The sequence below is a fragment of the Cuculus canorus genome, chromosome 1 (genome assembly GCF_017976375.1).
Source record: "Cuculus canorus isolate bCucCan1 chromosome 1, bCucCan1.pri, whole genome shotgun sequence".
Taxonomy (NCBI): Eukaryota; Metazoa; Chordata; class Aves; order Cuculiformes; family Cuculidae; genus Cuculus; species Cuculus canorus.
In genome coordinates this window covers 54,853,553-54,881,176 of record NC_071401.1, presented here as the reverse complement: position 1 = coordinate 54,881,176, position 27,624 = coordinate 54,853,553, and positions in this window count along the sequence as shown.

The window sequence follows — 27,624 nt, the reverse complement described above, 5'->3', positions numbered from 1 at the left end:
ACATTTGCAGTATCCCCATAAGGCAGCTAACTAGCTGCAGTGACTTGCTCACCTAACTGCTAATTTTCTTAATAACTGAATGAGTTAAACACTAAAATCAAGAACAGGCTAATGTGTTTCTCATTGGAGTAAGTGTGGTTTCCAGTTATTTAAAAAACTGCTAGAGAGTTTGAAAGAGTACAGTTATTTTTAAAATATTAAAAATGCTATCTGACATATATTTAAGAAATGTTTGTGATGTCATAAGGACATAGCCCTCATTGTAAATGTGGTAGGAGGTGGAGAGAAAAGTTGCTTTTACGTTTATCTTCCAAATATTTTTTCAAGGCTTGACTTCTCTATTGCTGACACAGAACTCAAGTCCATATTTTACGTGCATGTACAAACCTTGCTACAAATTTTGTCCCAGAGATCTACTCTTTGTCACAACAGGGCTAAATTTGGCCTATTACTTTGCTGTAGTTCACTGTGAATAACTTTCACAATAGTTGGTGAACTTCTAGGTATCTCCGTCTTTGGGGCTTTTTCTTCAAAATTGAACATAAACCAAGTCAGCAATGCAAGACAAAAATATACTATAAATAAGTGGTACTTAAAAAAATTATTCAGGCTTCTGAATCCTTGACCTAGACTGACTTGTGATTTTAATATGACACTTAAATTGCAACTGAAGAAACCATGAGAAATAGATCAAACCACTGAGTGTTGTGGCCTCGTAAAGACAGGACTATGCTATATAAAGACCCTTTGCTAATAAATTATCAGGTCTCAGGGTTACCACTAGAGAAATGCAACAAAGACTCAGATTCTCTAAAAATAGAAGTGTCCATTGATACAATCACAAAGAATGGACTAATTCCCTCCTCTCTCTTTTCTCTAGGCCTTGGTCAATGAAACATTCTTGCTCCTAGTTACAAGGGCAATATAGCGGAATCGTTCACTTTATGTTGTACCATGAGTTAATTAAAAACCCAAGTAAAAATCTGGATGATTTGCTGTTTCTACATGTATAGATAAAACAAGCGACAAAGCCACTCTCTCACCTAGAATCTCTGTATGTATTTTACCATTCAGATTAAAATGTACTATTCCAAGCAAAACACTGGCACACGTGAACCATGATTTCCCATGACTGAGTTAGTGAATACATCTCTTTTAGGATCCCCTTTTCCCTAGAGATCATGTGGATGACACATATCTGCTGTAATTACTCCTGTAATGCAAAACCATTCACTTTTCTAGAGTGGATGGCCCTGCAGGGAATCCCCAGCTGATTATACACCCTTATTTTAGAACAGAAAGACTCTCAAAGAGAGAGTAAGTCCTCAAAAGGCTGCTAGACTCATCAACTGTAGTTTACTAGCTGTGTTACTAAATGTCTACGTTGCTTTTAAATGAATTTACCTAGAAAATTTACAGCAGAGGAAAACCAAAATGCATTTAAAATACCATAGGATAGGTTTTTCTGAATTGTTCTGAATTTCATAGCATTCATCTGTGCCATACAAGATGTGGCCCTGCACTTATCAACCAGCAGAGGGGGCAGGATGAGCGATGGACTTTCAAACGGAGTAAAGGTCATTTATATGCACTTCTGTTGTTAGGAATAGCACTGTAAAAGCTATTAAAATGAGTTTTGAAAAGTAATTACTTCACACAACTAGTTGTGTCTTCTCTGTATACAGTTCTGATGTGTACAACTTCATGTCAGTAGTCCTGCAATGGTGTATATATTTCTTTCAAAGGAAACGGAGAAAAGAGGTGATGGATTCCACATTAGATTGGCAAATCTGCCACATAAATGACCCAGCTTCCTAATTGTGCGTTAAAATAGATAGCTAGTCATACACAGCTATACATGCATTAAAACATCTGAAGAATTCTATTCTACTGAAGAGATCATTCTCAGGTATTCCTGCTATAAAGGTAAGAATCATCGCATGAAATGTTTTTTTAGAACTAAAATGAAGTGGAAGATGATGTCACTTGAGAGGAAATACTGCACAAATGCTTCTGTCTCAGAATTAGCATTTCTGAAAGCCTACTCTTTGTCATCATTGATTAAAAGTCAAAGATGCAACACCTATATGTTTTAGTCACCCACAAAAACTGTAGCCAGTAAACACAGATGCGAAATGTTACACAAAAAGATTAGTATTATTGTTATTTTTATTGTTATTGCTACTATTTTACTGTGTGAATGCTTACACACAGACCAAATCAGTAGGAGAGGAAAACACATGCAGCCTACAGCAATGATTAGATATTACAAAAGAAATCATATTTATTACTATTACATATAGCACTATAACAGTGTAGCTTACCCTCTCCCCATTAAGAATGTGCACTGTCCTCTGCTGTACCAACACAAAGGACAAGGTTTGTCTCACCTAACCTAAGACAGAAACAACATGATCTTTCCACTGCAGGCTCTGTACATAATCCAGGGAGACAAATACGCAATTCTAGAGCACAATCCATCTGACTTATTTTAGACCTACAAATTAGGACAAGATGAACTGCACCCTGGAAAGAGGCCTAGGGTGATTAGATCAGATGTAGAAGTCTGCATTTTGTAAATGAACCCCACCCACGCTGTCTGCTCTGGATTGCCCATAGTCTCAACAGACTACACATGCAAAGGGCAAAAGCTGAAGCACTGGCAAACTATAGCAGTCCTCTAATGGCTCACTGTTTTATACACTGAACAGACTGGCCTGGGAGAGGGAATGGGAGGGGGTGCTTGTGTCCATAGTGCCCTCCTTAATTTTATTTAATGATTCCAAGTTCAATGAGTGAATTTGTCCCAAATCCAAAAGTAAAGAAATAAAAGAAACTAATAAACCAGCATTATCTCTAAAATTGACCTATGCTTTAAAGCTGTCACAGAATCACAGAATCACAGAATCACACAAGGTTGGAAAGGACCCATTGGATCATCTAGTCCAACCGTTCCTAACACTCCCTAAACCATGTCCCTAAGTACTTCATCCACCCGTTCCTTAAACACCTCCAGGGAAGGCGACTCGACCACCTCCCTGGGCAGCCTGTTCCAGTACCCAATGACTCTTACTGTGAAGAATTTTTTTCTGATATCCAACCTGAACCTCCCCTGACGGAGCTTCAGGCCATTCCCTCTAGTCCTGTCCCCTGTCACTTGGGAGAAGAGGCCAGCTCCCTCCTCTCCACAACCTCCTTTCAGGTAGTTGTAGAGAGTAATAAGGTCTCCCCTCAGCCTCCTCTTCTCCAGGCTAAACAACCCCAGCTCTCTCAGCCGCTCCTCATAAGACTTGTTCTCCAGCCCCCTCACCAGCTTTGTTGCTCTTCTCTGGACACGCTCCAGAGCCTCAACATCCTTCTTGTGGTGAGGGGCCCAGAACTGAACACAGTATTCGAGGTGCGGTCTCACCAGTGCCGAGTACAGAGGGAGAATAACCTCCCTGGACCTGCTGGTGACCCCATTTCTGATACAAGCCAAGATGCCATTGGCCTTCTTGGCCACCTGGGCACACTGCTGGCTCATGTTCAGTCGGCTGTCAACCAGCACCCCCAGGTCCTTCTCTTCTGTGCAGCTCTCCAGCCATTCTTCCCCCAGTCTGTAGCTCTGCATAGGGTTGTTGTGCCCCAAGTGCAGGACCCGGCATTTGGTCTTGTTAAACCTCATCCCATTGGTCTCGGCCCAGCAGTCCAGCCTGTTCAGATCCCTTTGCAGAGCCTCCCTACCCTCCAGCAGGTCGACACTTCCTCCCAGCTTAGTGTCATCTGCAAACTTGCTGAGGGTGCACTCAATGCCTTCATCCAGGTCATTGATAAAGACATTGAACAGAGCTGGACCCAGTACTGAGCCCTGAGGAACTCCACTTGTGACTGGCCTCCAGCTGGAGTTAACTCCATTGACCACCACTCTCTGGGCCCGGCCATCCAACCAGTTTTCAACCCAGGAGAGTGTGCGCCTGTCCAGGCCAGAGGCTGACAGTTTCTGAAGCAGAATGCTGTGAGAAACTGTGTCAAAGGCTTTACTGAAGTCCAAGAAGACTACATCCACAGCCTTTCCCCCATCCAGTAGTTGAGTGATTTTGTCATAGAAGGTGATCAGGTTAGTTTGGCAAGATCTGCCTTTTGTAAACCCATGTTGACTGGGCCTGATCACCCGGTTCTCTTGCGTGTGCTTCATGATAGCACTCAAGATTACCTGTTCCATGACTTTCCCTGGCACTGAGGTGAGACTGACAGGCCTGTAGTTCCCCGGATCCTCTCTGCAACCCTTCTTGTATATGGGCACAACATCAGCCAGCCTCCAGTCTAGTGGAACTTCCCCAGTCAGCCAGGACCTCTGGAAGATGATGGATAGGGGTTTGGAAAGGACATCCGCCAGTTCCTTCAATACTCTTGGGTGGATCCCATCCGGCCCCATAGACTTGTGGACGTCTAGCTGGGCAAGCAAGTCTCTAACCGCCTCCTCTTGGATCACGGGAGCCTCAATCTGCCCCTCTAACTCTTGGATTTGTAAACAGAAGGAACAACTTTCTTTGCTATTAAAGACTGAGGCGAAGAAGGCATTAAGTACCTCAGCCTTGTCCTTATCCCCTGTCACTGTTATTCCTTCTGCATCCACTAGAGACTGGATATTCTCCCTCGTCCTCCTTTTCCTGTTAATGTACTTGTAGAAAGACTTTTTGTTGTCTTTCACAGACTTAGCGAGTTTTAATTCTAGTTGGGCCTTGGCCCTCCTGATTTTTTCCCTGCACGATCTCACTTCGTCCCTGTAGTCCACCCAAGATGCCTGTCCTTTCCTCCAGAGCACATAGAGCTTCTTTTTCTTATTGACGCATCTTGAGATCACCCTGCTCCACCAAGCTGGCTTTTCCCCCCGCATGCTTCATGCTTCATCTAAGAGCCTCTGCCTCTGCCTAGAATTCTGCTCCAAGCTGGCTCATTGCCTGATACAGCTGTAGAGAAAGATTACAAATATGGTCACAATTTGTACTGTCATTACCCCTCTACAACCAGCACATTAAGGTTGCAATTTACCTGCTATTGTGAGACTCAGAACATTTCAGCCACTGTTTTAGCCAACTGCCTTGGCTTGGAGTGCTAACAAATGGAAAAGTGTGGGATTTGAGGATTCTGAGGGTCGTTTTGAACTCAAACTGAATTGCAGCATGACAAGCAGGTTAGAGTGGGTGGAAGAGCGATATCTATTCTGCAATTGCAAAATATAAGAATTATATTATATATTAAAGGTTTTTCTGAGCATTACAAGTTATATTTGATGCTAATGTTGAGCTAATAGTTACGTTAGTTAAATCTCCTATAGACATCCAGACATTTCCAGTTTTTAATAGAGATTCTCTGAAGGTCATAGGATAGCAGCGAGCATCTTGCCTGGTTTGCTGCCTCCTTCATTTTTTTCTTCCTACTGGTTTTGGACATTTATTTCATTTCAGCCAGTTTATTCCTTTCTAATAAGGCTATTTCAAAGGCAGTGGCTAATGTACTTAGTAGGAGAAGAAGGTGCTATTGCTGTAGGATTGCTTTTTTATGATAATATAAAGTAAAACAACTTTCATCTGGTAACAAAGCATAACACTGTTGTTTTCTATACAATCTCCCGCAGTAAAATCATTACTACTATTTTTAACCACACAGGACATTTATAGTGTCTCCTTGCATACAGTATTTCACATTTAGTGTTCCTATGTACACCACTGAGTATGCAGGGGATAGGGGAGTTTTGGTCCACTACTGAGAAAAGAGATCATGTCAGAATTCTTACTGACGTGACACATACCATACAGCAATCAATTTTCTCAGACTACACAATTCAAATACTGGATTTCAATCATACTCTAAAGCTGTACAGTGGCATAAAAGAGGTTGATTAAATATCAAGTCTCTGCAAAGGCAGCTCATGTACTAAGATTCTGATTCATGAGGGAATTTTAACAGCTATTTTAATTTTAATTTAATTTTAAAATTCAATTTTAACAGGGAATTTTATTCAGGCACACAGTCTTTCATTTCAGTGGGACTATTTGAGCGTATTTGAACTAATGTATCTCCTTCAGTACCCTAGTAAACTGGGACCTAGATGAATAAAAAGCTATTATGCAACTGACTATACTATAGTTATTACACATTCTCATAGAATTTATTTGGGTTTTGAAGAAGGAAAATATTCTGCTCTCTCTAAGATCAGTTAGGTTGATGTTGCATTCACAGAGTATAAGTGGACTATTAGAGCTCTTCTAAAGAATCTGGAATTGAAGTTTATCTCCAGGAACAACAAAATCCTTACATTGAATTTTCATGTGGAAAATGACATTTTCAACAATCTATGTTCTTAAGATGGCATGTAAAGATGTTTAAGCTTTAACATAAAGCATAGTAATTTAACATTACCAGAAACACTTACTCATTTAAATTAGGGCATTTACAATTTAGACATACATATACAGACACATTGCACTAGGACTGTGCTCGGACAAAAGCTCAATGCTAAGCAAGTTCCTTAGACACTGCACCATGCACACTGGTACAGGATTCTCCTACAGTCCAGCAATTCACATACAAGCTCTGGTCTTTGTGATAACAATCATCCCAGTACTAACAAGAGTTATTTTGGTGGTGTTTTAGCATCAGAAAATGCTCACTGTAGGCATCAAAGAGTTAAGTTAGGTATTCATGGCCTCAAAATCCTGTAATCTTACTATTTGAACTCCTTACCCAGGTTCTACAAAAGCATGTCAAACTGACCCATAGTAGTCAAATCTTATTGCCTTTACCTAAAAGGATTCCCTGCTGCTGAACAGTCCTGTGCGGCAATGGGAATCGCAGGAAACTGAAAACAGACTCTTTTATAACAACAGGAGCTTCATTTATAGTACACTCGTACTGTAAGAGCAGTCCTGGGTTTCCTACCAGCATGCCTGAGCCTAATTACACCTCCTGAAGTACTGAAACACTAGCCAAAGGCTTGGAGTAGTACTTCAGTGCCTTGCTGAATTCAAAGAATAGCCGAGATGGACCCTGCAGACAACTAATGTGCTCTAAGAACAATGTGACAGTCATTTCATGGAGGGAACCGAGGGATTTCAAGGGAGCTGCCGCAGACAGTATACATTGCTGCTGTGCAAGAGGTACTGTTTTGTATATTGCACTTAATTCTAACACTTAAATTTGAAAACTAAGCTATTCAAACCCAAATAAAACACTGAGTCTCCTGGACTAAATTTTAACATCAGGGGGTTTGTTTTTCCAGCAGCTGCATTTTTTTTCTGTATATACATCGATCATTTTCTGCCTTGTAAATAACAGAGTATCTTTCCAGTTTTCCATCTTTTTTCTAATTTCCTATGCTTTCTTTATCTTTTGTGTGTTTGTTATGGTTCCTAAACGCTCACTGCTCTCAGCCCCAGTTGCTGCTGCAAGGCACAAGTGAAAAGTGAAAATTTGGGGCAAAATACTTGTTTGCCCTCCCTTTTTGTAGTATGAAGCATCTGCTGCTTTTGCATCTCACCTTTCTCATGATTCAAAGGTGGAAAGTCTCTGGCTCCTGGGCAGCTACTGACTCTTGAGACATTCAAATAACACGACTGGTTGCTGGTATGAGCATCAAATCTTGTTTGTGAAGGCCAGCACCCTCTGTGAAGCCAGGATCCCCATCTGGCCTGGCTTTAGAGGGTCATTTTCTTTATGTAGCAATTGCTGTCTGTGATATTGCCACAGCTGCATTCAGGATCTGGAATGTCTTCTTAAGGCTCTCTATCAAGTAAAAATATTAATCTAATTGTCAAGAAAGCTGCAAAATCTTACTTTACTGAATCCTTTTATAACTGCCTCTTAACCATATTCTAACATAGGGGTTTTTTTGTGCTAGATCAGACAAATGATTAATTCTGTCCATAGCTTCTCTTACATGCTCTGTTAAACTTCTCAGTTCTTCACTCTGATAGAACCATACTTCTGCATAAAACACAACTGTAACTGTTGACTGAAATCTCTCTTCCACCAAACAAAATAACTGTTAAAAATACAAGGGAATAGAAATACAGATCATAGTGAAAATCACTGACAAGCTACGCCCAATTCCTGGTTTCTTATGATATTATAAACAGATGGTAAGGTACTCCAGCCAGTACCAGCCACCATTTGACATATCCAAGGCACAGAAAATGGAGCAGACAGCATATTAAATAAATTTTCAAGGTTTTGCTACGGCAATGGACTAATAAAATTAAACTTATATATTCTAGAGTTAAAACAAGGAGGGAGTAAGTGGGATACTGATACAAGGGATTTAAAAATTTAGGGAAAATGAACTCTGTACTTTGCTTACCCTGACCTGAAGGAACATCAAAGAAAAAAAGAAAACAACCATGAGAATAATAAAATATTCAACCATGCTTGACCAAACCTTAAAAAATGAAGAGAGAGAAAGAGTAAATGCATCACCTTTTTACATTTTTACGTTACCTTCTCCAGAAATTCAAACAGAAGCCATGTTATAACCTCAGTGAGAAAGCACATTTTCATTTTGTCTGTGCATGTGAAATCCTGCTAAATAAAACCTCTCCAGGCAAGAATCTTGAGCAGTGGTGGTCTCATTGCCTGCACTGCTTATCTCTTATCTACAGAGTTTGGGTTTAGACTATACCAAGTAGCAGCTGCTGGGGCAGTGCCTGGGCTTAGTTCAAGGAACAGCTTAGACAGTCTGCCATTTCCAATATGTGGTCTGAACTTGACTGCACCGGGTTTCATTTTCTTCACACTCCATATCTCAACAGGACTTGCGCAGCCTCAAGTATCCATGCTGGCCCTTATGCCACACCACAGAACTTGCAACAAATATTCTCAGGCTTATGGTATGAAAATACCAACCCAGCAGACTGCCCTTATATTATTTCAAACACTCTGAACTCGGAGGGGAGAACAAAATTATAACTGTGTTCTAGGGACAAAAAAAACATGGCATGAAGCCCAGAAGAGATTTGGAGCCAATCAAAGTTTGGTTGCAGCCAAAATGTAATACTTGGCCTTGAGGACAGTGAAAGGTCCTTTACCATGTTTTATTTAGCAGTAGAGATGCAGACATTGCAACTGTCTAGTCTATCATCTTCTCCTCAACAGCAGCTAGTAGCAGATGTTAAGTGGAAATGTGTATGAAAAACTTCCACAGGCGCATCTTTTGCAATTCTAGCAGTCCTCTGCTTTAGGATATTCAGGTTCATATAATGGATCCAGACCACTGTTCTTGACAGCTGAATTTGTTGAACGGTCTTTTTAGACTAACAAACACTTTTGGCTTCCAGAATGTCTTGTCACGTATGAGGCCTACAATTTCATTATTTTGTCTGTAGAAAAAAAAAAAAGTGTTTCTGTTATTTTTTTTAAATCTACTGTGCAGTTATTTTATTAGGTGACACTTTGGATTTTCTTTTTACTAAAGACACTATCTACAAAGCATCTTCTCCCTGAAACTCTTCAATACATTGGTCCATACTTCTTAATGTTTCTTATCTTCCCTGATCCTATTGCGGGCTTTTTGTGGCTCTTTTAAATCCTATGGGCTTTAACTGCATACATTAATCAAAATGTGGTTGTATCATGCACAGATGCACCATAACACAATGAAGATCTTCCCCAGTAAATCCAAGAATTCTTAAAATTGCACTGCATTTTGACTACTATTGACCATTGAACTGATGTTGTTAGAGAACTATCACAAAGTCTCCAAGGTTTCTGTGGCAGGAATAGATAAATTACAGCTTAATTGTGTACATATAGAAGATATGTCAACAGACTAGCACCTGGTTTTACTGTCCATTTTTAATAACATGTAAAGCACACACCCAGGACACTAATTACTATGTTAAATATATCAAGTTCAAAGAAAGTCATGCACTTATTGAAAAAAAACATTGATTTTTCTCATGCTACTGAGGTCGTTGAACAAAAAAATACTTATCTACAAGAAAAAAGCGTGCAATTCAGTTCAATAAATGGTTATACTCAACTCTTTAAGTCTATGAACCTGTGTTGTGCTGATGCCTTAAAGTTGATTATGCACTACTTGTAAGTTATATAAACCAAAAGCAGAATAATTTATAACTGGTCGACACAATATACAAGCTTTTACTTATAAAATACAACTGTGGTTATGGTGAAGCACAATTTACAAACATTAATACTGCAGCTACATCGGCACCTATTTGTTTCATTATATCACTCATAACAAACCAGCAGCATTTTCTGTCCTCTTTGCACTCACACAAATGACTTCATGAACAGCAAAACAACAATGGAGTGCTCTTTTTTCACCTCACTCTTGCTGTATATGTACTAGTACTGTATATGGCAAACTTTTTGTCCCACGTAACTTAATTTTAGATGGGAAATAAATGGCATTATTTAAAAAGAATAAACACTAAAGCAGATTATTTAAGCAAAGACTTTCATTTTAAACAGGTAGCAACAAAGAAAGACCTTTCTGTCATGTAATCAGCATCCTCTGGCTACTATTTGTTTTTCTTTGACTTAGTCATTCATGTAAAAACACTAGTACAACTTCCAAAACTTCTGGAATTAGTTATGCACTTTAACACTAGTATAACAGGAAAAAAATAAAAAGGGAATTCCATATGGCAATGATTTCCCAAATGGAGGACCAAAGAAGTCCCTGACAGGCAACAGTGATATAAGATGCATTTAAAGCAACTTAACAGAGAGACCATCCAACTTTTTTCCAAAAAAAAATTATATTTAATTATTCATTAAATCTTTTCTTATCAAAGTCTATAATTTCCTCTTCTAAAAACTATAATTCAACTGTTAAATAATTTTTTTAAAAAAATCATAGTTCAACTATCATTTTATTACTTTTCTACTGAATTACATTCCATCAAGCAGTAACTGTCTTTATCTGCACATAATAAGTAATTTTTCATTTTATACAAGGGCTTTCAGGGCTTTTGTATTGTGTTTTAGAGGGGCTGATTTTATTCATTGCTAGTATAACCATTTTACAGTGTCTCCAAAGAATAATTCAGACAACGAATTGGCAAAATTATGTGCTTTGCATTGAAAAGACCTGATTTTTGGAGGGAGGGCTACTCTGTGGGATGCGAAATTTATCGTTATCCTTGTAGGGTCAATTCAATTTAAAACTTCTGGAGTTAGTTATGCACTTCAAAAGGCAGTCCAAAGAATAGAGGAAGGATTATTTGGAACTTTCACAATGTGTTGGTGGTATTAATAGGAAAAAATTGCCCACACGTTTTCATAGATCTGTTTTAGCACATTAACCTTGTGTAAATAGGATTATTAATTTCTTTTTAAGAGTAGGTAAATACTGAGTAAGATCAGAACTCAGAGAAATAGCTTTCTATGATTTTCTGGGCAACTTTATTGGATCTCAGGATATATAACTGATCTAGGAAAAAAGAGTTTCATTCAGTTTAGTCTTTCCCTGCTCTTGCTTGCATTATACCAATAGGCTTATCACCAACCGGGACAACTACTTGCTCTTGAAGTACAATGCATAGACTCATCATATGTTTCTTAATGTTTAAAAGAGTGTTAAAAAAAGAGATTAAAGCATAGTGGAATTCAAGCATTGAGGTCAATGCAAATGTGTCCAATAAACACTAGGCCTTATTTTAATTCACAACGTAAGGAGAAACCCACTGCTTATTGTCTTCTGAAGATGACATGAGTACACCATTCACAGTGCTGCAGGTGGAGCAGAGCCTGCGCTGCTCCCAGGCTGTGGACCACAGGTGAAGAGTTGCAGGATCTTCACATTCACTTCTGGATCAGAAACTGTATGTGGTCTGGTATACACCATTGTTAAGTATACATCATTTGGATGAAGAAAATAGTCACAATGTATTAAAATACCATTTTTTTAACTGAATTTAAGGCATACCTTTTCTTGCTGGTTTAACCACTATAAATCTAAATAAATCAGAATCATGACAATGTTTTTAAGCTGAAGCTTACAAGGTGCATAAGAGCATATTTTCAGGTAGATGATGCTTAAAACTATGACAGTATAGCACATGCCATTGTTCATTGCCCACAAAGAATTATAGGGTTTGATTGGAAAACCCTATAAAGAAAAGAATAAAACACTTCACGGTAGTGGTCTCTGCATATTTGGTGACCAGAGACTTAATCCATGTGAAGCTTCCCTATTACGTTCGGCATGTCCAGAGCTTTTTGGTGCATGGAAAGTTAACAGTGAATTTGTCACAGCATTGTGCTATGTAGTTAAGGATTAGTACTGATACTTTAGATTGGCTATCAGGCTAAATTAAAGACTAGACACCAATGTACATTTAAATATTTCATAGATAAAATATTTGCATAATTTCTGACTGTTTATTGTCACCAGCATTTGCCTTCCTGTTCCTTCAAAAAACACATACACATAACCCTTGGGGATAGTAAATTATGTGCAGCCTGAAAAAGGCAGGCTGAAATCTAGGACCAGGAAGAAATCAACTTGAGTTAGCTAGTATCTGGTTATTTAAAAATAGACATCAAATTCTTATCTACTGAATCAAATACTAACTTTCACAGTTTTTCCCTAGGTGAAATGGTTAAATTATCTGACCTCCATTTTGAAAATTTAATATTTATATGCTGGCATCAGGCTTTTCAAGGCATAGATTAGTAGCAGAAAAAACCTGCCCAGACATAATTACTATATTAAAAGACAGCAGGCAGCAAGGTTTTGGAAGCATTTTTACTTAGAACACAGCAGAGGGTAAAATTAATTTCTCAGTTATCTTAAGCCAACCTGTTATTATAATACACTTCTGAGTCACAGGTACACTTATCAACAGCATCAATTTTTCACTAGGTTTCTCCACTTTTTCAGTCTCAAAAATGTTAACTAGACCTACTGGTGAGCAGTAATCATAGTTAACATTGTACACATTTTCAAAGTATTCTTTTTCAAAGTCAAAGTGTATTACTCAGTAGTAGGAGTGAGGAAATTGATCAAGAGGAGCTTTTTGTTATTCCTTTCTCTCACCTCCTCCATGTATCTCCTCCCACTTCCCTTCTCCTCCTCTTCCTCCAGGAATCACATGCAAAATTCCACAAGTTCTTAATTAAATGCAACTGTGGTTGATGTGAAATTATTTTAAAATGTACTATTATTGAAAACTTTCAGATAACTAACTACACCTACTTATGTCAGACATTTCTGAAACTGGTAGATTAATTTTTCCAGAACAGAGTCCCACATCCCACAAGGCATGATGACTGACATAGTACTCAGTATACTGGTGACTTATTCAGCACCTTGTTCATGGTAGCAGACCCGTGTAGTATTCTTTACAAGTTCACAAGTATTCTCAAATGTACAAGTACTTGGCAAACTTTAATATTGAATCATTCACTAATCACCTTGCAATATGTAAAAAAGTAAAACTTCTGGACATCTGAATTTGTCATTTTCTGTTTACACAAGCAGAGTGATGAAGATAAAGTAATCTGGCTCTGACAACTTTATCTATGGAGAACTCTCATTCAGTTCATTAGCAGCTATGTGACCAGTAAAAGCCAGAAAGAGAGAGGGAAATAAACAAATCAAAGTATTTTCAGAGTCACCATGAGTCACAGCATTGCATCTTTACCTAGGATTAAGGTCTGATGATGATAGCCATGAAAAAAACTCAATTTACCTTGCATAACTGTAGCATTAAAGGCTTTGTAATTTCCTGGTCATTAACAACAAATACCACTAACATCTTAAACAGAAGCACAGCAGAAGAGGAACAAATGCACCTCTGGAAGGATTTAACCACTTCTGAAGATGATTAAAGAAGTGGATATGAAGCTTTTTTATGAAAAACACTGAGACTGAACTTTCAGTTAATGAAGTATACCTTATGGCTTTTGGCTTGAAAAATAAAGCCTTTAACTGAACAAAAATGGTACCAGTAATGGAGATAAAGCAGACCTCAAAATCTGATTGCTAGTAGTAGAAAAGGGACAAGTATTTTGTATATTCCTTTGAAAATTTATGGAAATAGGACACCAATAAAAGCCCTGAAATTAATTAGTTCATTCCATTTTTTTCCTTATAACGTGTGTATACCATCATTGTAGTGGCACATATTGATGTGTTATTAATGTACAAAACCAGTCGTGTTATTGAATTTAAGTGAGTAAACTTCTGACATCACCATCATTCTGTGGCTGCACCTGAACAGCTTTGCATGCTGCAGACCCAGGGGCAGGGTCCTGCATGGTGTATGACCTGCATATGTTACAGCTATGCTAGCAGGTCTACAGGGTTCATTGTGGAGTGGACAGGCTTTCCCAGGCCATTCCAGAAATTTGCTGCTCTGAGCCAGTGCTTTCTATGCCTATGCCTAGAGCTGACACTGGAAGACTCACAATTGCAAATGATTCAGCTTAGACAGGAAATTTCTACTGCCAGTTTTTCGACTTGTCTTAGAGCAAAAATGTTAACATTTCTTTGAAGTTCTTCCTTATGTCTAGCCTAAATCTGCCCCTCTTCAATGGGTATAAACTGAAGAGGGGCAGATTTAGAATAGATTTAAGGAGGAATTTCTTCACAATGAGGGTGGTGAGGCACTGGCACAGATTGCCTCAGTTGTGGCTGCCCCATTCCTGGAGGTGTTCAAGGCCAGGTTGGATGGGGCCTTGGGCAGCCTGATTAGTGGGATGTCCCTGCCCATTGCAGGAGGGTTGGAACTGGATGATTTTTAAGGTCCCTTCCAAACCAATTCTACGATTCTGTGATTCTATGATTCAATGATTTTTTCGCTTACCTTTAGCATGTGTAACCCAAAAGTTATGTCATCCTTTAATGAAAGACTTTGACATCTACTCATGCAAGCACCTAAAGAAATGCTTAATGATATTATGCGGTTTGTATACCTGCATACATTTCACAGGCATCAGTAAGGACATAAAAGGCACACAGCACTGAAAACAGCATGTCACAATTGTAACCAACGAATCTTTGCTACTGCATGCTTTAAATTTCAGTAGTCATGAAAAGGGTAATGGGATATAATCCCATTAGAATGTGTGGAAGAATGTGTGGATATCCACAGTTAATCGTTGCACCTATATAAAGATAAAACCCTGCTACTTCTGTTTCAGTAGAGTTCTTCCATATATATATGTGGATGAACACACACCCACACACCCTGCAGAGATAATCTGGTTGCAGTATCAAACAATATAAAAAAGAAAGACAAAACCAAGAATTATAAAATAGATGCTATTTTTTTTTCTCCAGGGCATATAACAATGAACTTAGAGGCAAAACTGTTTCCCTGAAGCACAATGTATCTGACGACTTGATTTTCTGCATCAGGTATCTGAGAGGGGCCAGATTTAATGGCAGAATGACTATGCCACAGGTACAATTAAATATGACACTTCCTATGAGCCCACATATGAGTAAGAAGATGCAAATTTTCCTTGTTATGGGGAAGTAACTTTTATCTTCCACACACCAACTGGCAGTTATGTAGAGAAGTAGCCTTGTCAAATAAACTCGCTTGGAATACTAAAATTGTGTCTCATGTAGTGGGTTTTGATATAAAAGGCAAAAATCACTTCATGGTCAGCATGTGCCAGAGTGGGAACAAGATGTAAGGACCAAGTGAGAATAAAATGTAACAGATTCTATTTCACTGTTGATCTTTATTGAAAGAAATGGTCACCTTTTCTCAATTTTATTGTTTCCATTTGTGATATGCAGACATTCAAGGAACTCAACAATGACACGTTACAGTGGCAGTCGTTTCAGGAGCAAGGCTATATCTTCACACTAATCTATGGTTATCACTGAGAAGTAAGTCTTAATTCTTATCACAGCTTTTTATTTTCTTTTTTGTTCCAGAAAGACTTGAGAGCAAGTGCATAGTTTAGTATATAAGGGAGAAACATTACTTCCCTGCACAATTAATCCTGTAATAATTTTTAGGGTTGTCAAGATTAAATAAAGGAATTAGGATAATAAACCATGTAAATGGGCATGAGAGAAAGACTTCACACTTCTGTAAAAAGGCAAAGTGATTTATATCTACACCCAGAAGTCATTTTGTAGATAATTATAATGAGATTTTCAGCAACTTGACATAGTGGAAGGTGTCCCTGCCCATGGGAGAGGGGTTGTAACTTTATGATCTTTAAAGTCCCTTCCAAGCCAAACTATTCTATGATTCAATGTTTCTGTGATAATATAGGAATAGATCACATACATCATATTAAAAAAAAAAAATCAGAAATAAGTGAAATGTAATGATGAAAAGCACATAGAATATTTATCTCAAACTTGTCTACACCTTATGAGAATTTATCTTTATTTTTTCTTTTCTTAATCTAATTCTCCTCTGCTTTTTTTTTGTCTCTGTAGAGACTGCTTTTATAAAGTGTATGAACTGTACTTGCAGTATGGAAAAGACCAAGAAAAGGCCTGTGCTGTTCTGTGACAACATGATCTAGCACTCAAACATTAAGTGAGAAAGTACAGACATCCACTGTTGATTGTATTGACTGCTCCAAAGAACTGGCTTCAGATGGGACTACAACAGCCATTCATTGACTCTCCTCTGAGCTCGCATTGTCAGTAGACCCCTAACTTGGACAGAGCTCCCTATGAAATCTCCTGACAATCATTCAGCTTTACACAGCAGTACATAGTCACTATGCGTTCATGCCTTTAACACTGCTAAGCAGAGCTAGCATTATAAAATTTACTCGTTGTACCATTTCTAATCTCTGTATTCAGACTATGAAGAAGTCACCACGTTCCTCCTCTGAACTTGCTTCCCTTGTCCTGACACTTACTATAGCAACTGGATGTATTTTACATTGTTTTTCTCAGTCGTTAGCCAGGATAAATTTTGAGATTACCCTAATTACTTCTGTAAATATTTCATGCCTTTTTTTCTATGTGGATGTTCAAAAATTTAAGACAATTATCAGAAAGCTATATCTGAATGTATTTATTTATTTATATTTAAGCAATTGGGGTTTATCATACATGAACTAATCTGAGGAAAAAAACACAAATCTTAAAAATTTACTAAACGTAAATGTTTAGAAGTAAAATATCCATATTTAGTCTTCACATGTTGGAGTATATTTAAGATAAACTGATTTCTATCTCAGTGTCATTAGTTAGATCTAATACAGTACATATGTGCCTAAAAATCAGAGATTACAATGCACAGGTTTTAAATGCCTCAGTGATTTAAGCTTATATGCCACATGAAGAAAATATTGTGACAAAGGAAATAACTCTTGTATCAATGTTGAACCATTTTATTTTTTAATTTCCTGAAATGAAATTAAAAGTTCCATTCTGAAAAAACTGAATTGATGTTAAGTCAACAAACGGTACCAAAACATCGGCTTCTAATGTCACTTTTTTGATGGGACGTAAAAGACAATGATAAGACAATGGAAGAAAAGGGAAATGCCAAAAAGATGTGGGAATAATCTAAGGCAGCAGATAAATTTGTTTAATGATTGAGGCAAAACTTTAAAGTGACATGGCTTTCTCAGTCTGCTTAGATAAAATGCACAAGTGGTTTTGCTTTCAATAATTGATTTCATTAATAATTAAAGAGGTAGAGTACTGTATACTATAATTATCATGGAAATGTAAGTTGTGACACAATTTCAACATTTATAGGTGCATAAATTACACAAATAGTATAGAAAGACTTTTGAGATGAAAAGTAACTTGGCACTGAGATTAAATAGCTACACTGTCTAACTACTTCTGTCTTAATAGTGCAATTTAAAAACTGAAATTAATGTATTTCAGTGATTCTAAACAAAGTATAAATGACAAAATCAGTTTATTTACATGACCATGTCCAATGTGTTTGGCATTCTGTTCATATAATTAAAACACCTTGAACATAAAAGGCCTTTCATGTAGTGACTCCAGTGTACAGTTACTAATAAAACCAAGTTTGAAACATATGAACCAACAAACACACTGAGATGAAGCTATTCTTTCTATTGAGTATTGATTTTGCTGGTTTTGTACCACTGACCTAAATGGGGTGAGAATTTTACACTTGCGATTATCCATACCTAAGGAAGCATAATTTATTCCTATTCAAACAGAATGTCTATCACAGAGTCGGAAATTAGTGTGAGTCCTCCCAAAACTATTTTTAAGACACTTTTAAGTCTGAATGTAATGAGAACAAGGCTTTTTAGCCACTATATTTCAGCATGGTGAGTTAAATGTTTTAATGATTTCATACTGTTGCTGTCTCACAGTGTACACAATAAAAGTGAGTCTATGCCAGAAGAATATTTATTTTGATTCACCAAGAACCATTCACTTAACAGCAGGAGAGATGCCTACATGAGGTATTTGGAACAAAGCTTACCTCTAGGGTTATGCTTTGTATAGGGAATATCTTAATTAAGTTTCATTGCAATATTGAAACTTGAGAAAGAGGTCATAGCCTGCTGTAGCATGAAAGCCTTTAATTTTCACACTTCTGTTCTGTTGAATAATCAAGGAAAGTTTAATTGAGCACTCTAGAGCCCTGGGTGTTCAGAGTTTCTATGTACTTATATTGTGTTCTCTGTGCTGTGGTTTAACTCCACATAGATATTTAAGAGCTCATTTAAGGCAATTAAAAACTACAGCTGGGGTTTTGTTGGACTGGCTGTGCTCAGCCTGGTTGGGTAATTAGACTCAAATGGATACCTTGCACCCACTTCAGCTTCAGACTAGCAATGCTTTGTGTGTGAAACAGAAAAGCCTTTTTTATTTACTGTTAGTGTTTTTATCCCTACAAAGAACAAGCAAATATAAAGTGTGCTTTACACTAGAGTCATAAAAATTATTTCTTCACTGCTGATAGCAATTCACACTAAGGCAACATTTTAAAAAGAACCCAAGGTAGAATACATTCAAAATATTTTGGCATCTCTTGGTATTTCTTAGTATTGGCCTAAATCCCATTTTAGATTCTTTGAAAAGCTTACTAGCCTCAGACCTCAAAAACTTGAATTGTTAGCTGGGACTCATAAAACCACAAAAGTGCCATTTATCTGTCAGTAGTTGCCTAGGTCTAGAAGGTACGTCCTCAGGAGTCTGTCTCAGCTGCCAGGCATCATAAGGGCTCTTGCATTACTTATGCAAACAGTTTCTGTAGAGGAGGTAGGCTGGCAGCCGAGCCTCTGCTTCCAGACATGGCCACAAATCCCCGGGCAACATCCTGTTCTTGGTCATCAAGATTATTTCACAACTATGTCCTACAGGAATTAGCAAGCTGTATACTGTCCTACTCATTCTTCCACGTGCAGCTAGAAGGCACAAAGAGATGCACTCCGGGAACATCTGTGCTACTAGGCAGGGAAGGGCCAGGGAGCCAACTCAAGCGCTGAGCCCTGGAGCATTGAAATTGCCCCTTTGTTTACTCCTTGGACATATTTTGAACCATCTCAACTAACTCCCTTAGGGATAAATCTGCAACATAGGGGGGTAGCAATCAGTGTCACTCATTGTGTAAGTCCAGGGATCAATTTTTGACTCAATAGTGACTGGCAATTGCCAGTCAGACCCTTCCATTTGCACTGAGCTTGCTCCCAAACACAGCTAGGGAAGGCAGACAGGTCCATGTCATCTTGTGATTATTTTAAGAGGTTTAATTCCCAGCTCTACCTGAGGAGATGTAGAACATCCTCAGCTCACAAAACAGGTTATTTTAAGTCTGAAATTCCTTCCTTTCAGGAATGCTTAGTAGTGGAAAAAGAAGATCAAACATTAAATAACAAAACCAGAAAGGAAGCACAAAACTGACTGTACAATCTTGTAGTCTGTCCTTGAGTTGACAAGCTTCAGCTGGAACACAGGAGACACAACGTTTAAATCATGTCCTGCAGATACTACATATTTGGTACAAAGAATAAGCTGCCTCAAACCACTCCATATTTTGGCAAATAAGAAGCAGTTTTGGAAGGCTGGAGTTCAGATTCAAGAACCTATTCCAAATGAATAAAAACAAAGGCTGATAAGCAATATTCTGATCTTCAAAACTGACAATCTTAAATCCTCGTGTTGCTTCACTGAGGAAAAGCTTGAGGGACCTATACTCCTCTGTAATATTATCTGTTGATGAACTCACACACCCTCCTCCTCAGTATAATGACCTCTGCTAAACTCACCCTCAGAATCTGGCTTTCCCCCCACATAATCACAGACGTGTACCTCCAAGGCTTAAAAAAACCCTGCTTGTAGCAATTCAATGCACTACAATGCCTAACTACTTTGAGTACTGAAAGCAGCACAGGTATTTTCTTCCCCATTTAGATTGACATAGTACACTTCACAGGGTTGATTAGCCTGCATTAACTGCTGCTGCAATATCACTATACAGCTTCTTAATCTGAGCTCCTTTGTATCTTTCTATAGTATTATTATAAGATATGTACAAATTCCTTAAAATAAAGTATTACAATGCCTGTGTCAAGTCTGGGCTTCTATCTTTAGGTTTTGGAAAAGCATATATTTAGATCCAATAAATGATATAGATGCTTCTATATAGATAAGCAAAGAACCAAATATTCAAAGAGATGGCAAGAGGAAATACAATAAGAGAAATAGGAAAAAAATAATATTCTCCTAAGTACAGATTTGATGTGCTCTGAAGATAAATAAACTTTGGAGTCTAGAAAAAAGTAGTTGCAATAGCAGGAAAGAGAAAACCTATTTGAAGATTACAGGACAGGATGTATGAGAGTTCCAGCAAAATATTTTTCCCTCTGAAGTGCTGTAGTTGTGACTTGCATCAGAAAGAGAATCGAGGATTAAAGCTTATTTGCTTTATTGAAAAGGTTTAGGCTTTCTGCTGCATTCAGTTGTTCTTTATGATCCAAACTCTGAGAGAAAAGAACTCAAACTGATTATCCTATTATGCAAGTAGTAAACATCTCCAGTAAAGGAACTATAAAGGAAAAATATATTTTTTAAAATCTTCTTCAATGACTTTAAAGAAATATAAAGAATTTGTTTTCTTTCAAAAGTACAGAACTAGTGCAAGTGTACAGTAGTAGAACTACAAATGTAATTTTGCTTGATCTTTCTGCTTGTTACTTTTTCTACCTTCACTTTAAGAGATGCATATAAATTCACTGGTTTTGCATTGTTTTTTTCCACACAGGAAATCTAAGAAATTTCTGATTATAGCTTTTACTTTCATGTTAACAAGCCAAAATTAAAATAAATCTGAAGGGCAATAAAAAGGATGTTTATGTATCTGCATGCACATTGAATGTGACCTACTTAATTATGTTAATAAGGTACAAAGTTGCAATAAAATTGAGGCAGTCCTAAAAGCCTCCCAAACTATTACCTATAACAAAGTTATTAATCATTCCATTTCTTTATTAATTTCATACTTCAATAGCATCAGATATTTAAGTATTTACTGGACACAGTTTTGGAAGTGCAACTAGAAATACACAACCTCTTGGATTTAGAGATAACCAAAGAGAAGTCAATAAGAAACAGAAGATTTCTATGGAAAGTTTTCATAAAAGGAAATATGACCTTCAGACATCATTCAGCAGTATAATAGGAAAATTGTGCATTTTTTAATTGGCTTGTGACTCCTTTCCAATTTCCTGAAATTATATTAATTGAGACAGTTAAGAATATAATCAAATTTGCAATAGTGGCTGATAAATGACCTGTATTATTAATATATAACATTAGGATTAAAATCTTAATTATATAGACACAATTAAAAGACAGTTCGTGCATGCCCAAGTGTTCCACCAATGAGAAAAGAATTTACCAAATGTTTTCAATGAAGGAGAACTCGTTTTGAGAAAAGATTAGTTCAAAACTTGGTTGATACTTTGCACAGTTTTAGTTTCAAGGTCTTGAAAGTAAGTAATGCAAAATTTTAGCAGATTCTAAGTCACTGTATTGGTCAGTTAGTTTACTTCTCATTCATGCCTTTCCCATACATGGTTTAAAAGTTTCATATTCTATTCCAGTTCACTTTTGACCTCTACTCAGACATGAACTGCCCATTAAATAAATCTTGACTTTTTCATACTTAAGAAAGCACTATTTATTCACACTCTTATACTGGTTCAGAATTCATTGATATGTATTGTTTGGTACATGATGGAGCAACTAGATTAATATGCTAAAAACTAGAGAGAAGCAAAGTGTAAACCTTGCAATATTATAAAATAAGTATTTGAGAATCCTAATTCACATCAAAGCAACTGACCTATTCAGAACAGTCAAAAAATCTCAAGTGCCATTTAATGAGCACTAGGTAGAAACCAAAGAAACAATGCAAATTAGCATATCAGCATAACAGCAGCTTTCTGGTTTGCTACTCTTGTGCTGCAGTTAAGCTAGTACCAACTACTGCCTCAGCCCTAATGCAAATATTCGTCTGAGTTCACATCCTATCCTCTCCTATCAGTAGTGTTAAACTTAGCTGGAAAACATGTGACAGTGAATTCTAAAGATTGAATTTTTTTTTTTGGTGGAGTTCCGCACCAACATAATTTTATGTTTTTTCAAGGAGTTGAAATGAATGAAATCTTATGATCTGCTCTGTTCAAGTGCTCCGGCTAGCCGACCTTAAAATCTGTTATTCCTATAATTCTTCTTATCAGCATACATTCGAGACATCATGCATGGTGCAGAGGTCAGAAATTTTTTGATCACATCTTTTTTTTACCTTGCCAAGAATGCTCTCAGCTGTCACGAGTCAAGACCTGTACAAGTAGAAGGTACTTCCAGACCTGTTCACCAGAAATCCAAACAGCAGAGAGTCCCTAGCATACCTTGAAGAGGTGCTGCTTTACAGACTCAAGGGAGCAGAGGGCCAGGGAACAGTCAAATCACAGTCTTATCAGTATATCCAAAGATATATCCAGTGCTGTGGTAGATAACTTGCCCACATACAGCATTGCACACGCTTTGCATAAGGCAGTGCTGCCTGAGCTCTGAACAGATCTGCAGTTATTCTGCCCAGTTTCCAAACAGATGGGAGGTAAGCCAGCTCCAGTCCAGAAGAGAAAACTGCCTCTTTAAGAGTGATATCAGCATTGCTGATGTCAGTTTTTTCATTACTCAGAATAACTCTACAGTGTCACTAAACTCAAATCTGCCTTATATGTGCCCCCTACATACTACATCACACTTCACTCTGAAAAATAACAAGGATGTACCAAAAGTCTATATTCTCATTGTCTGCTTTTGACTAGTTTTTTGGCTACCTAGGGTATAATTTAATGAACACTAGCTAATGAGGAGAATAATTGTAATGATCTTCCCCCAGCAACTGCAAGTGTAAGAAATGCCACAATTAGAAACCCAGTGAATTAGATCAGTACTTATAGGAAGTTAAAATGATTTAACTGGAAGAAGGGTCTAAAAACAGGAGTCATATGTAAAAAAGAAATAAAGTTCTAATTGCATATATAGAACTCCTAGTTGTGAAACTTGGATAATTGTGAAAAAGTGAACGAGGCAAAGCCAATCAATATTAAGGGCAATCCCTATTTCTGCAGAGATAGTATAATCTCACAGTAACAGGCTTAATTTTGCTAGGAGAGAAGAAATCTGCAAGTCAAGAGGGAATAACAATGGGCCTAAATATGACAAAACTATGAAGGGAATAGATGTAAGTATCCTAGAAGTGTCTGAAACTCATTAGTCAAATAATAGTTAAAAGTATAAAAAATAAAAAAAAAAGAAACTTCTATTAAACATTCTATGGTTAAGGGTTGTGCAGGAGCAGGAAGCTGTACTGCAATATTTTCATTTTGATATATACTGGAAGACAAATCTACATTTTAAAACCATTCCCCAATTATGATTGGAATTCCCGTTCTGTGCTTTGGTATAACATTAATGATTACTAAGAAAGTCATAAACCAAGAGTGACAGAGTATTTTATATGCACATTTTTCAGTTAGTATTGTCTGCTGGAAATGAAGAGAAAGACTAGTCTTTGGGGAATGGTAAAATACAGAGCTTCTGGTGGTTTCTTGTGATGAGCAGTCACCAAAATTTACAACTGTATTAGAAGACATGTGACCATAAGTGAATATACTATATTCTTTGAAAAAAAACTAGAGAATATAGTAAGGTTGCAACATCAGAAATAGTTGCTAAGACTAAAAAAAGAAGTTAGTGTCTACCAGCCTAAAATTTTAAATACAAACATGGAAGTCCTAAAACTAGGCTAGAAAGTATGTTTAGAGTGACACTAAAGCATTTAAATCTCCTTATTTTCATCATTTACTAGGGTGTTAATCTTTCTGTTTCATCTGAACAACTCAATATTTTATCTGACAAAATTTCCTGATATTTCCACATTTCCTATGGAGGACTTTGAGAAGGCGTAGCTCATCTAGATATTTCAGCGCTTAGTCTTCTCAGACAGTGTTTAATAGGTGAACCACAGAAGTACTACCCAGAAACAAGACATCAAGATTTAAATGGCTCTGCTTTTTTTTTTTTTTTTAAAAAAAAACACAAAAACATTCCTAGTGCTCCTGGGAAATGACTCATTTCCCTACTGCAATCTGTGGATCCCTATATTTTTCAATTTATTTTGTAATATCTGGGTTTATTAGCCTATGTCAAATACCTGTGTGATCTAATGTTGCCTCAGGTAGAAGATAAGAAATTAAACCAGGGTGCTAGAAATATGGAGGAAGAGAGAGGAACAGCCAAGGGCCAGTCTTGTGCAGCCTGCAGCCATGTGGTGTGGTACTTCTGTGATGGATGCAAGCTGACTGTTTTCCAAGGGGAACAGCATGAAAGACTCACTTCACTTGTTCTATTGATACACACACAACGTTTTGCCTATTAAAACAATTCTCAGAATGGGTAAAACATTAACAGTCTCTTTTTGGCTTAGCAAGATGTTCTCTGCAGTCTGGTCCTAAATTAAGCTAATCCTCTGAATCTTGCCGTACTTCCTACCTTCTTTGTGTGCTTCCAATTGCATTCTGCTCAGCAGGGGACCCATATTGATGGGTTAAGGATGCACTTTAACTAAAAATGCTGCAGAGAAGACCCTCTAATGACAATCCCAGATCATCCTTGTAACAAAACTCAGATGAGCTTTTCATTTATAAATATTATAGCCAGGATCATGTGATTTCTATCTATCCTGTTTAATTTTGAAGTATTTGCAAGGCTTTTATTAGGAGCAAAAAGAATAGGCAGTGCATATGCAACTGTTTTATGTGCAGATGTCAAAGTTCTGGCTGCCTGGAGGAGTGACGGCTGTGAGAAGAGGCCAGGGACTGACCAAACAAAGTTGGCTCCAAATTGGACCCATCACAGGACACAGTTGAGCCTATCAGCTAGGCTTGTGGTCCCTCTGAGATAAGATATTTAATAAAGGGCAAAAACACTGTAAAGGCAGGGGAGAAATGAGGAACAATAATAAAAAAAAGTAAAAAACAACGGAGTGAACACCAAGGTAGAGAATAAGGAGGTGGAGGAGGTGCTCCAGGCACTGAAGCAGAGACTCTCCTGCAGCCCATAGAGGAGCCATACTGAAGCAGCTATATCTCTGCAGCCCCTTGAGGACCCCATGCTGGATCAGATGAATATTCCCCAAAGGAAGATGCAGGCGGCAAGGACAGCCCATGCAGGAACAGCAGAAAAGTGTGGTGAGGAAAGAGTAGCAATGCAATCTCCATTCACCACTGCTCCTTCTTTGCTGTGGAGGAGGTAGAAAAGTTGGAATCAATTGAGCTTAGGAAGAATGAGGGAGGAAAACTTGGTTTAATGTTTGTCTTTTTTTTCCTACTACCTGAATCCATTCTAACTGGCAAAAAATTAAATCATTTTTTCCTAAGTCAAGCCTGCTCTGCCCACAACAATAACTGATAAATCATCTCCCTGTCTCTATACTGACCCATGGGCTTTCTTGTCCTGTTTTTCCTCCTATCCCACTGAAGAGAGTGTGAGTGAGCCGCTGGATTACAGTGTGGTCCTCAGCCAAGGTCAGTTTACCACAGCTTTTCAACATGATAGGCTTGACTCTCAGACATTTCTATCCCAATCTCCTTTGTGCACAACAGTGAGGCTGCAGAGAAATTATTTGCCAATGACTGACTCTGGAAGCAACCAGTCACTGCTTTTTTCTCCACTGCTACGCCTGTCATGCTTCTTTTCAGAGCAGCCTTAGGACGGTCCCTTTATGTATTCTCAGTGGGGGTACCCACTAGTACAAGCCTCCACAGAAAATTGAGTCAAGCTGAATACTGATATTCAACATATTTATTTTTTTTTTTTTTTAAATTCTGGTTAGATGAAGTTTGTGTCCCAGGTTTTGCTTTCAGAGGAGGTAGATTTTCTCTGAGTTGTTTAAAATGGGGTAGAACACACCTAAACAGTGCAAACAGAACATAACTGGATAAGGGTAGATAGGGCTTAGTGAGGAAGTCTTCCACCTGGAAGAGGAGATATATACTTGTATGCCATTAATGTACTTCTGTGATTCATGGAGTATAAAAAGTTTAGCTTTTATGTTGCAATACATAGTTTACTTATTTAAAAGTATTCAAGAAATAAAAGATGATAAAGACTAGATAAAGACTATCTTGCATAATATTGCATCAAAGAATGTATTTTTGCCACTACAAATAAGCCTAAACAAAATGAAGAAAAACCAACGTAAATTGTTTGATTTAGAATGTCAATAACACAATACATTAAGATCATCTATTGTATGTCTCTTCCTAATTATTACTGCAATTATTTAAAGATTAAGGCTCCCTAAAGGTACACAATATGATAAACTACAATAATTCCTCTAAAATATATGGTCTGAAGATATCCCACTGAACTACACGTAATGATTTATGGTCTGTAGGTGAGAAATGCAATTTAATTGCACTTTGGAACATTCCTAAACCAGCAATCATCATGTCACAGAGTACCTGCAAAATGTCAAACCCTAATTATTTCCATGACAATGTTTCTCAGATTTGACTCTGGTAATCCTTCACTCTGAAGGCTTATCCACAGTAAATGAAACATCAAACAAATTATGCTCAGCTGTCATCTTAACCATGTGCCATTTTGTATAAATTTCTCCAGAGTGTGAAAACAGGGAGATGATCTCATCTGTTATGATGAAAATCCTAATTCCCTCTGTACTTACATAGTTTCAGTTACTTTAGAAAACCATGCCTACGAACTGATAGGTAGGTACAGAGATAGAAACTATATTAATTTCAGGAAAACAATAAGCCAATTTTTATTCCTGTGGTCAGATTCTACCTTCATGTCCTGTATTTTGACACCTATGGAACTGTACTACTTTTAATGGAATTTAAGTATATACCAGCATATATCTGGTCAGAATGAAGTCTACTTTTCTCAGTTTCATCAGAAAAAAGAAAAATAAAAAATAAAAGCACCCAATTAGCTATTCTATGAAATTTCTATCCCCTGATCTCAAAGTTAAGTTTCCACATAAATTAATTCTATCCTCACTGTCTCTCTCCCCACGCTTCTCTAACTCTTGTGGTGAAGTCACTGATACTTTTTCCCCATTTGGAAGCATCCATGAGATCTCCCCTGTACATCAT